The 12,891-nt window shown below is 42.6% G+C and overlaps 1 long non-coding RNA gene across 1 annotated transcript; it reads left to right on the top strand.

The window, feature by feature from the left end:
- Window positions 1-1,548: 1,548 nt before the first annotated feature.
- LOC146200543 (uncharacterized) lies at window positions 1,549-9,862 on the top strand. Its single transcript, XR_014705254.1, has 5 exons — window positions 1,549-1,634; window positions 2,753-2,889; window positions 6,301-6,458; window positions 7,374-7,528; window positions 9,752-9,862. It is a non-coding gene; the product is annotated as an uncharacterized LOC146200543 (long non-coding RNA).
- Window positions 9,863-12,891: the final 3,029 nt, after the last annotated feature.

Here is a 12,891-nt window from a genome sequence, read left to right as displayed (position 1 = left end):
CGCATATTCGCTCTCTGCCTTCGCATCTCGCTCATTCAGCCTGGTGAACTATATCACCGCGCAACCTGCGGTCTAATTGTGCCCTTACGGCACAATTAACAGCAATTAACATGCAGAACCACGGAATATGAACCAGCTGTAGCTGAACATATTCATCCTTCCGTGTGTTGTGATCCATTAAAAACGTTATGCTAGTTCTAGCTGCAGCCACCCTCTCGAGAGGGTGGTTGCAAGGTGTCTCAAATCCAATGCGCGGGGAGGATGCAAGGAGGCGCTTGACCATCGGAGCGCGCGCCTTCGAAATGGAGGAGGGGGAGCGTCTAGCCGTCCTGCGAGCAAAGCACACAGCAGCACGCACGCACGCACGCACGCACGCACGCAAGCACGCATTCTTCACCCCCTCCCCCTTGAAGTGCGGAAGGTGTGAAAGGAGAAGCGGGAAGGCTTGCCAACGTAGACAGCATGGTATCAAACCTGTGACGGCTTGGAGCTGCCCTCGGCAAATCGCAGAGCAGACGTTGCACGCTTTCTTCCTTTAGTTTATTTTTTTAAAGTTTGGTAGCTGCCGATCGAACCAAGGATCGGCAGCTAGGTAGCGCTGGCGATTTGACTGCTACGTTAACATTTACGCGCCCTTCAATCAATCAATCAATCAATCAATCAATCAATCAATCAAATTATCACTCAATCAATCAACCTTATTTTCAAATCCGAGGAGGGGGAGGGGGGGGGGGGGGGCTCCTCAGCGAGAAAGCAGTTGCACACTGCTTGAGAGTTTACATGGAACACATTACAGGCATAAACATTGCAGGCATTACAGAGATGAACAGCATCAAAAGTAAAAAAAAGGAAAATAGATATGTGTTTACCGAATAACAGCGCAATTTCATGGTAATACCGCAGTGATGTCATCAATACAGCGGAAAGGATGGCTTCAAAGTTTCACAAAATATTCACGAAGCTGTCTCCGAGTAAAAGTAACCAAATCAGCAATCAGTTTTTCGTGTTTAATTAGCATAAATGGATAATGCTCTCAGTCTTGAGAGCTATATCTTTTCCGCCACTGTAAATCTGCATGTGTGTGAGCGGGCGTGTGTGCAAATAACTTATGCGCGGGTACTCAATATGTGTGGCCCCGCATACGGTCAGAACTCGTTTTCATTACAATGAGGAAAGCAAACACACGATCTATGCAGCGCGCTGTGAAGAAGCGGGCTCGCCACTCCGAGTCTCTGCGTCGCCTCGAATACCAGCCACCCCACAAAACCACCGGAAGAAAAAGAACGAAAGCAAAAGATTGCGAACGCACAGAACCGGCGCTCGCTCGGCATTCCACGCTTCCCGCCTTTCGTCTGAGCAGCGCGGCGACCTTGGCGCGGCAGCGCGACTAAAAAAACAAACAAAAAAAAAGCGAACTCCACGATACACGCGTGAGCGGACGCCGAGACTACGGCTTGGCTACGGCACCCATGTGTCACGTGATTGCTCTCAGAATTCCTGCAAAAATCACGTGATTGTGTCACGTGATCGCGCACCGAAGACTTAGACGACCTGCAAAAAAACTTCTCGGGGAGGCGGCGTTTGGCGACGTCGAGCACGGAAAAAAATACTTCTTTCTGCCAGAAATCTTCAATGTAAGTTGCCAAACGTTTTCATTCCTTTTTTATAAACCCTTTGCGCATACTCACGGAAAATTTTATGTTTCTGAACTGAGCAGTTTTTAACTTACACGCGTTTACCCATTTTTTAATTTGCTGCACACAGCACGACCAATTTGCTAGGAAGATTTTTCGTCGTTTAGCCTTTTTAGCACCTAGTTAAGTTCTAAAAAGTGATCCTCGATGGTCCGCGGCCTCTTTCCGATCATTTTGCAACAAAGTTCAGATAGTTAAGGCGTTTGTTTTTGCGGAGTTATTACCAAATATTCAAACGTAAACAACCGCTTTGCCTCGCAGCCGTAACTGTCAGCTTTAAATATTGAGAGAGGCCTTGTACTGCGTGAAAGCGATGTAGACGCTATTTTTATCTTCCATCAGATGTGTGCGATCGCTCGCTACCTATCTTTTTTATTTATAGGGTTTCTTTGCTGAGCTATTTGCACATAGAGTCGGTAATTCTTTTGCGCGTAAAATTATACTGTATTTTAAGCTTTCCTTTCGAGTAGGCACAGATTGGGGGGGGGGGGGGAGGGTTGATATATCGTTTGATTCCTAACAATTCTCAGACTCCAACACAGTAATAGTTATATTTTTATCCTCAGTAGGTCAGTACGTATTGTTTATTTAAGTCCCAACGGTTTTCTTTTTTTTTTTTTACGGAGGCGTGGCAAGTTATGTGGGTCAAACTAACAATTGGCTGTGAAGTAAGTGGTTAGAGCTTTCAAACTTAGTCTTCTGTTTTGTTTAATTTCTAAGAACCTTTAAGCTTCACAGAGAAACAGCATATCTTGAAAAGTGAATTTCAACTATGGAAGTTCTTCGTTAAGTAATGTTTGACATTGCTGACAAGGGTCAGAATTGAAACAGATGATAGGATCGAGTTTTTTGGTAACTTATGGCATGTGACCTAGAGCTGCTAGGAATTCATTTTCTGAGATAGCTTTTCTTTAATAGTATAGGGAAAGTAATGGTATGTTATGGGTTTTGAGAAGCATGGACTTAATGAAGTCTTTCTTTTACTGCGTTTACGGCTTGTTTGGCAATAATGCTTGCAGTCCAGCTGATACAATTGTATTGTCAAACTGCTTTTGCAGCAGATTTCATCTGCCATCGAGGGAGTGCTGCCTGAATATGAAGCAGACAGCGTCATGAATCTGTTGAGGCAGTTTATTCTATCAGCCACGGATGCCCTGCCCTAAAGCATCCTTCCTGTAAAGGAGACATTAAAATGGTAGGTATCACATGCTGATGTTTTTTGCATTCATGTGTTTGCTTTATAACTGTAAAATTTTTACTGGTTCATGCTTTCTTGCATTTATTGTTTTCTTTTGAGAGTATAAAGGGTGGATGTGTAACAGGCTTCATTAAAGCAAAGCTTGAAACCAGCTCGGTGTTGTTATATGATTCTTGTTGTGTATTTAGCGCAAGACTGACGTGTTGGTGAATCTTGCTCATAGTCTGCACTAAAGAAAATTTTTCGTGGCCTCTTCAGAGCTTTAAAACAGGAGATATACTTAGCTGTTTTATTGCAGTAGTACCTACTATTTCTAGTTGAGGCAAAATTGAGTAAACCTGTGTTTTAATAGCTCATTGACATAGTTTCATAATATAGCTGACTGCACAGTGCATATGTGTGCATGTTCATGCTGACATTCAGTTACTGTTTATTTAGACTGCCTCAGCATATGTACACATACAGTGATGCTTCACTTGAACAAAGTTCAAGGGACCTTAGGAAAAAGTTTGTTGAAATGAAAGTTTATTGGACTGAAATAAATGCGTGGAAGATTGTTTCCATTAGCTTCAAGAAATATTCAATTCAGTCGTTCAGTCGTGTCCGACTCTTCATGACCCTATGGACAATGTCACGCCACACTTTCCGGTCTCTCACTATCTTCCTAACATCACATAACTTCATCTGCAGTGCCTCGAGGATGCCATCTAACCATTGCGTTCGCTGCCTACCCCTTCTCTGGCGACCCTCAACCTTTCCCAACATCAGATCTTCTCCAGCGACTCCTCTCTTCTCATCAGATGACCAAAGTAGCTGAGCTTTAACTTTAGAATTTGACCCTCCAATGAGCAGTCAGGGTTTATGGTCGATAATATCGACTGATCTGATCTTCTGGCAGTCCAAGGAACTCTCAAGAGTCTTCGCCAGCACCACAATTCAAACGCGTCAATTCTTCGGCGGTCAGCCTTTTTCACAGTCCAACTCTCGCATCCATACATCACAACTGGAAAGACCATAGCATGAGTTATACGGATCTTGGTTGACAGACTAATGTCTCTGCTGTTTACTAGGCGGTCAAGGCTAACCATTGCTTTCTTTCCCAGAAGCAGGCGTCTCCTAATTTCATGGCTGCAGTCTCCTTCCGAGGTAATCTTGGAGCCCAAGAAGAGAAAATCTGTCACGGATTTTTAGGTTGTTCAAATCTTATCTGGGCCCATTTATTTGTCATTGCGCTGATTTGCAAGTGAAGAATGCGTAACCTTTTGCAGCACTTTTGAAAGGACTACAGTGGTTTTGAACTCGATTACTGTGCAAGCTCCTGAGAATCTTGCCTATCACAACGGCCTGCTGAGGAGAAAAAGGCTCATTTTCTCCAAGCAGATCATGGTTAACCAAAATGCACACATTCGCAATTCTTGGAGCTAAAGGGCCTATTAGGGCTGAAGATCTGGCTTTGACTGGCTATGACTGTACAGCTAATTAAGCGTGCAGACAGCTATGGATTCATCTGGTCACAAGCTAGTTTAGACAGCCAATTCACTTTAAAGCTAAATAACGGCCACTTTTCTTCACGCAGTAATGAAGAGTGGTTCCTAACATAAAAATATGCTACAAAGAGTGCGGACTGTGCTTTTTTAAGTGCTCAGTATGACTTTGAAGACACAGGATAGCACCGCAGAAAATGTTCGTTGAACTGAAATGAGCAATAACTGAAGTTTGTTAAAATGAAGTGTGTTTGCATAGTGTTCAATAGAGCTTCAGTGGGGGGATTTAGTCAAGTTCGTACAACTGAATACATCATCGAAGTGACGTTCGTTCAAGTGGTATTCTGTTTTTCTGTGACTAAATGAGAACATTTACTTTGCTCAAAGCAACATATACACAAATATTTACTTTCTTGCTCGTCACCAAGATTTGCAATTAACTTCCGAACTCATTTTATTCACAACCTAAATAAATGCATCGTTAACCCTAGAGCCAAATAGTTACTAGCAATAAGAACAGTAATATGTTGATATTTATCTGTTGGAGAACAGTTTTTGTTTAATTGTTTTGTGTGTTTTTGAGTTCTGCAAACATGAGGGGGCTTGTTACAGAAGGGGTGGGCTGCAAGACGAAGGGAAGTATCAGTGTGGCGGCCCTTTTGGGTTTATCAAATAATAATGCATCCTAACGTGTAAAACGAGTGCCTTTACAGCCTGCTAAAAATCTTTTTTAAATTGCATGTTTGGGTTCTGCCTGGATGAACATAGATGGCAGAGAGAGATCTTTCTGCCATGGGATGTGAACTGTATTTTGTGCAGAAAGTCGGAGGCTGTCGAACTTGTGTTTATAGATTGTTGTGATTGGGTTTTTTGGGGGCAATATCCTACAGTGAACTTTGCTCAAAGATGTCCTTTTAAACCCCCATGGAATTTGGTTCTCAGGTGTTGAAAATTACAACAGTGTTCTGTAAGATATGATAAGGCTATTAAGCTTGCATGGAAGCGCTGAATGGCTGTTCGCCATGCTGATCTTTATTATCAGACCTATCCAAGAGTATAATGAGGGTTTTGTCCAACAGATGATGTTTTGAAAGCTCAGCCATGTGTACCTGTGTTTATCAATGTATTTGAAAAAGTGATCAGTTTGAATGCGATAATTAGAGGTATTGTATCAAAACTAGCTCTCGGCCAGCCTGTAGTGTTTGTGAAAAGGCAACATTGACAAGAAGGGTGTTTTGCTAGAGCTTTTAAGGCTCTTAAATCTGTGCAGCTCTGCTTTAGTACATGCATTGTCTCCTGTACATGGCTAGTTAAATGATTTGTGTTCATTTTGTTGCAAAAAGTCATTCTAAATCTTTACATAAGCTTGCTCACCTCTATTGTTTGCATTGTGTTCACGCATGCTATAGCTGGAAATGATGCAGTATTAGTTACAAGTAAATAAATAAAAGGAGCAGCAACTACATTTCCTTCGTCCGCACATTTTTAAGAGAAACATACATGGGCTCATTAGATTTTAGTGTTGTTTGCAACTGTGTTTGATAGTGAAAGATCTTCCGGTTATTGCATAGAAATCTTTCAGAAACTTCTGAAATAGTTTGATACCTGGTGGTGTGGAGGTTGACTTCCCAGACAGTAATGTATTCCTATAGTACCGTATGCATGCACAATAGATACACGTAACCCCTTGCATACATCACTGAATCTTCCAATCTAGAAGAGAATTTTGTGCACAAGCATTTTACTGTAGTTTGCCTCTGTGGAGCATTGTATTTCTAATTCTGTGCTGTTTTTATGCTGTTACTTAGCAACATATGAAGTATTCCTTGTTTCTGTTACTTGTGCATTTGACTTTTCCGTTTTTTATTATTGAAAATAACTTTCTTCCTGCTGTTCTGACTAGTGTTCTCGTATGCATGTGCAGTCCTCTTGATGCTTCATTGAGCCATATCTGGAGACTCCCTGTTGCCGTGGTCTGTGCCGACAAGTAAAAACTAGGCAACCTGACTTCCGGGACAAGTAGCAGTGGGACGTAGCTGCATGGTTTCTTCAGCATCCATGTGGATTTCTTATAAAAGACAGGTATTTCTTCTATATTTGACTTTCATATGTGATCAAGATTTTACCTTGGTGACAAGCTCTTGAAGGAAAGGATGGACATGAATGGCACTTTCTTGATTTCTTACTCTCGGGAATACACTATTACGACTTGTTAACTGCATATGTAGCAAAAATTATGTGTGACTGCATATTCCAGCAGTAAGCTGCATGATTTTTTAAGGATGAAATAATTTAGCTCCTATTGTCGGTAGCCTACTATTGACGAGCCAAAGCAGGCAATACTAGGTACTAAAAGGTGATAATGCGGGGCCGGGTGGGTTTTAATGAGACAAGCTCTCCACGTTTTAAGCCTTTGTACAGGGCTAGCATGTCTCCCTGAATGTGTCTGGGACACATGCAAGTCTTGTATCCTCAAAAGGACCTTGTCTAAATTTAAATAAAAGTAGCGCCAACCTATTTTGAGTACGACCAGTTCAGCAGTAAGCCGAAAATTGAAGCAAAAAGGCATTCATGTCCTGTGCGATGTCAGTGCACGTTAAAGAGCCCCAGCTCGTCGAACGCTCTGAAGTCCTCCCCTACAGCATCTCTCATAGCCTGGGTTGCTTTGGGATGTTAAACCACATAAACCAAACCAGTCATTTTTTACCACCCCATCTGACTTGTCTTTCCACGTATCTCCAAAACATAGTGCCTACATAAGACTTGCCACTATTCCCGAGATTACCTAGATTATTATGTATTTATGTATTTTATGATTATGTAATTTTCCTCAGTGGAGCATTGCGTTTCCAATTCTGGGCTTTTCATACTGTCACTCAGCAACCATATGAAATACTCCTCCTATGTTTCTTTTACTTGTGCATTTGACTTTTCCTTTATTATTCAAAAAATCTTCCTTCGTGCTGTTCTGACTAGTGTTCTCATATGTATATGCAGTCCTCTTGTTGCTTCATTCGACCATATCTGGAGACACCCTGTTGCCGTCGTCTGTGCCGACAAGTAACAAGGCAACCTGACTTCCGAGACAAGTAGCAGTGGGACATAGCAGCGTAGTTTCTTCAGTATCCATGTGGACTTCTTATAAAAGAAAGGTATTCTAAATTTTGCTTTCATATGTGATAAAGATTTTACCTTGGTGACAAGCTCTTGAAAGGAAAATATGGGCATGAGTGGCACTTTCTTATTTTCTTACTGTCTGGGAATACACTATTGAGACTTGTTACCTGCATATGTAGCAAAAAGTATGTGTGACTGCATATGGTAGGGTAACTATAATATACTTCATCATTCCCTATTATTGCTCTTGTATTCACCTAGGTGCTTGGTGTAGCTGGTCTCCTTCAGTAATTACTTAGGTGTGTGTGTTATCTGCTATGGCTAACATAGGCATCACTCAGGAAAAATGAGAGCAAACAGGCATAGTGGCATCACTTGCTGGTAGCATGCACCAAAATGTATGTATACGTACTGATACGTTGCCGCTCAACATGTGTAACTTGACTGAAGATAAAGTGCACGGGAAGACACACACAAGAGAAGAAGACACAGGACATGCGCTAACTCACATCTGGTTTATTTGCACAGTACATAACAATCACATAAAGACAGAGAAAAACTATAAGGAATATTACAAAACATGATCAAGGAATATCACAAAACCCGATCAAGAAAACTGATCTCTGCCTTCCAGAGCCGCACCGACGTATCGCTGACACACCTATCTCCCCTTTTCCCGATATGGAATGCCTCCAAAAGCTCACGCGCTGTCTTATCACGGCCTCTGCCCAGAATCTTAATGTCAGCCAGTCGCGGCTCGCACGCAGTGCAGTTCGCGCAATGCGTTGCCAAATTTGTCCCTCCACTCCTTAAAGCCCGCAAATGATCCCCTGCTCGATCATTAATACAGCGCCCGGTCTGGCCAATGTAGGCCTTCCCACAGGTCAGCGGGATCTCATATACGACCCCCATGCAGCAGTCGACAAACCGCTTAGAATGTTTTTTCTCACAACCGCTCTGTTTTCCAACACACGAAATGCGTGAGCAAAGCTCCGCCATCTTCTTCGGAGCGGAGAACACCACCGGCATGCCATGTCTGTTCGCCACTTTCTTCACGTGGTGCGCAACCTTATGCATATACGGTACCACAACAGGCCTGGCCGTATTTCTCACCGGAGCAGTTTTCTTCCCAACACCAAGCGAGCCATGTTTGGGAAGAAAACTGCTCCGGTGAGAAATACGGCCAAACCTGTTGTGGTACCGTATATGCATAAGGTTGCGCACCACGTGAAGAAAGTGGCGAACAGGCATGGCGTGCCGGTGGTGTTCTCCGCTCCGAAGAAGATGGCGGAGCTTTGCTCACGCATTTCGCGTGTTGGAAAATCGAGTGGTTGAGAGAAAAAACATTCTAAGCGGTTTGTCGGCTGCTGCATGGGGGTCGTATATGAGATCCCGCTGACCTGTGGGAAGGCCTACATTGGCCAGACCAGGCGCTGTATTAATGATCGAGCAGGGGATCATTTGCGGGCTTTAAGGAGTGGAGGGACAAATTTGGCAGCGCATTGCGCGAACTGCACTGCGTGCGAGCCGCGACTGGCTGACATTAAGATTCTGGGCAGAGGCCGTGATAAGACAGCGCGTGAGCTTTTGGAGGCATTCCATATCGGGAAAAGGGGAGATAGGTGTGTCAGCGATACGTCGGTGCGGCTCTGGAAGGCAGAGATCAGTGTTCTTGATCGGGTTTTGTGATATTCCTTGATCATGTTTTGTAACATTCCTTATATTTTTTCTCTGTCTTTATGTGATTGTTATGTACTGCGCATGACCCCTTTTCAGCATATATTTGCTGTTATTGCTGCAAATAAACCAGATGTGAGTTAGCGCGTGTCCTGTGTCTTCTTCTCGTGTGTGTCTTCCCGTGCGCTTTATCTTCAGTCAAGTTACAATGCACCATCTAACCCAACTTCAAGTTTCGTTCAACATGTGTATTTGCTTGATGTAGCAAATGGCAGAGGAGAGAGTTTATCTGATGACCAAGCATACTGGCGTGTAAATTTCACTCCTTTGTTTCCTGGGCCCCTATTGTGATAAACTAATGTCGAATGATATAGAGGATCAAAAGGAATACAACTAAACACAGCAATAGTCTCTATCTCCTGAGGGTGTTTTGCAGTATAGTTTGTACAGAAAGTGGTTGGAAACCTGTTAGCATATTTTGAGGAAAAAGAGGCATCTGAGTGAAGAGAGATGTGTGTGATGCTAGCACAAAGCGTGTGAAATTGGCAGAGAAATTTTGAGCATGTATATTTCCTTTCTAGGTGACACCATGATAAATTTGATATGGCTGCTACATCAAACACACAGTGTCGTTGCCATCGGAAACCAAGTGTTTCTGTGTCAAGGGTTTGTGCAATAAATGAAGGTATGAATTTGCATCTGTTTCTTTCACTACTCACACTTTTCACGAAATATTACACGCATGTGAACAGTGAGTAAAATACACATTATTATTGGACACTTGAAATATAGTTAGCATAACACAAGATATTGATACTTTGTATGAACATGATTCTTTAAAATAACGGTGGCCAATTATCGGAACACAGTCGTTACAGTGTCCATATACGCTATCAATAGGCTAATCATAGGAGGTATAAATACGTTCTATGTAAATACATTCTATTCAATCACGGTGGCCAATTGTCGGAAGGGAGATCATACATAGGTCATACGTGTTCTAAAGACTTTCTTTTGATGGTCGGTAGCTTCTATGATCATATTGTCTAAAGACATCGCATAAAGTGATCATAGACATTTTTGTAAGGGTATGTGCTTTTTTTTTGTCTCAGCTGTGCAATTTGTGCTGAAAGCATCGCAATTTCTTTTTTATTGCATCCTGCTGGCTTGTGCAGTCTTTAAGGTCCGGAAAATCATCAGCAGTGAATGCCACTGTGCTCCGTTTTGTGCGTCGTCCATGTTTTAGCGTAGAAGCAAAAGATGCACTGTTCTGTGCAACCAACTCAACAGGCTCTTCTTCTTCTAGCGGGTCATCAAACAGCTCTTCGGCCAGAGTTGCAAATCTGTTTTTAACCATTAACGGTGCATATTGTTTATGTCGTCCAGCCCTTGCTAACTCGAGCTTTCGCTTTTTTGTCGGACACTGAGATGAAGTGATATCGTGATCATCAAATTTGCATAGGCCGCATTTGAATTTCGCTTCTCCAGATTCAGTTATGTATTCGGGGTTAACTCTATATGGACAAAATTTCTGCATATGGCCTTCTCTGTAGCACCTGTAACAGTGAACCGGTCTAGGTTTGTACGTTTTGGATCGCACTATGCGGCCGTTGTAGTAAAATATGTCCGGAAGAGTATCTGGTCCCTGTAATGTGATCAGAAAAGTGCCTCTGTTCCCCATACGACGTGCGGCTAACACAGTATGTGTTCCTGATATTAGGTCTCTGGCCACCGTCTCCGGGAAATCTGGTAGGACTAGGTCATAGAGGACACATCGCTGAGTATTTGGACCTGATGCAAAATACGTCTGGACAGGAAGATACTCCTCTGTCGTGATTGGAATCTGTGTTACTGTGGTCATTTTGCGTGCATTATCAATGGTGGCTAAATGTACTGTGACAGGGCATCTGTGGTACCAAGCGCTGCGTCTATTACTCTCTGCATTGCTCTGGTGGGTATCTTAGTGATATCAAACTGCACTGATGGCCCAGGTAGTTTGACCAGCCGGGGTGTCCGTTGAGAAGCGTTAGTGACGACTTCCTGTTACACATCCATAGCCTGATGTGTATCGTTTAGCTCGGGTAGCGGCCCGAGCGTTGTCCTCGTGTTCGAAGTAATGTCTACGTTGCTCTGTGGCCAAGTGCTAGCTCCAGGTAAAGGCTCGTTACCGCAGCCTGCCGCAGTTTACGAAATGGAGTTACTACATAGCTATAAGCAACTACATTTGCCTATGGTTTTAATTTCCTTGGACTTCAAAGCGGCTTTTGATAGTGTTTGACATCCGTTGGTGTTACATTTTTTTAGGAAACATCGTGGTCCACAAAACCTGTATTTACTTTTGGCTTCTTTTTTGCATAACAGACAATTAATCTATCAATCTTCTTCATGTAATCTTTCTGTCTCTTCTTCCATCGGCAGTCCGCAAGGGTCACCTATTTCTCCTCTGCTTTGGAACATTTTAATCTTTGACCTCTTGAATCTTCCTGTCTCCTCAGCTATTCATATTCAGGCATATGGAGATGATACTATTTTCATTGTTCCAGGTAATAATAGTAGAGAGTTATCTACAAGAGGATCAGATGTTTTGACTTTAGTCCAAAACTGGTGTAACACTTATCGGGCTAAATTAAACCCACAAAAATGTTCTTACGTATTATTTTTAATGGAGTTCCCGCGTTACACAAACGTAAGCCAAAAATCCGTCTAAACTCTTAGTCTCAAGTGTGAACCCTCTATTAAATTATTAGGCGTAGTTTTTGACTCTTATCTAACCGTCATCCCTCATGTTAATCACTTACAAAGTTCTTGCTGCTACCACTAAACTTTTTAATTGGTTCCACTTATATTTCCGTGTATCCCCTCATCGTCTGCGTCAAATTTATCACAAGGTTATCCTTCCTACTATTACCTATGCAGCTCCAGCGTGGTGGTTTCGTAGCCCCCTCTCTAGACTAAAGGATCGCGTCTTATCACTTCAAAGAATTCCCCTTCTCGCTATTACTGGTGCCTACGCTACTACCCGTACCACACCCTTACATGTTCTTGCAAATGCACTTCCGTTGCCAATTTATCTCGATCAGTTATGCGCCGAGTTTATGATTTTCAAACTACGGCAATCTGTAGAATATGGCAACACGTTTTATAATCCATTTGCAATTGAGTCTTCGTTTAACCCCTAGAATGATCATCCCTCAATAAAATTTAAATTTTCTTTGAAGCCCTCTGGTATTCAGTCAACACGCCTTGCATATTTATTCCAATGGTTCTTTAACCCATCACTCTGCTGGTGCGGCATTTGTTGTACTTAGTTCAAAACAAGATATTTTATACGTTCACCGTCTTTCTCTGGAACCACCATCTAGTGCATACGCCGCTGAGCTTGTAGCGTTTCGTTCTGCCGTTGAATATGCTATTAATCAGTCTCCCTCTATGCCTATTCATATCTACACTGACTCTCTATCTTTTCTTTCTGCCCTTCAATCTTCAATTACTTCGTTTATTCCAAAAATAATTGCTATTAAGAAAGATCTTTGTCGTTTGTCTTCTTTGGCTTCATTTTTTCTGTTTCATATCCGGGGCCACTCCGGTATTTATGGAAATGTGTTCTGCAACTTCTCAGTTTGCTTCGTCTGGCAAGCTGTCTGGACATTATCCACGACGTGGCTGGCATATTTGCTGCAGCCTATTTTCTGCTTCTGTTGTTCACCAGCATCAGCGGAGA

Source organism: Amblyomma maculatum, chromosome 2 (assembly GCF_055883805.1).
Source record: "Amblyomma maculatum isolate TAMU_Amacu chromosome 2, ASM5588380v1, whole genome shotgun sequence".
NCBI lineage: Eukaryota > Metazoa > Arthropoda > Arachnida > Ixodida > Ixodidae > Amblyomma > Amblyomma maculatum.
The sequence above is the reverse complement of the archived record's forward strand: the minus strand, read 5'-3'. Positions and strand labels throughout refer to the sequence as shown.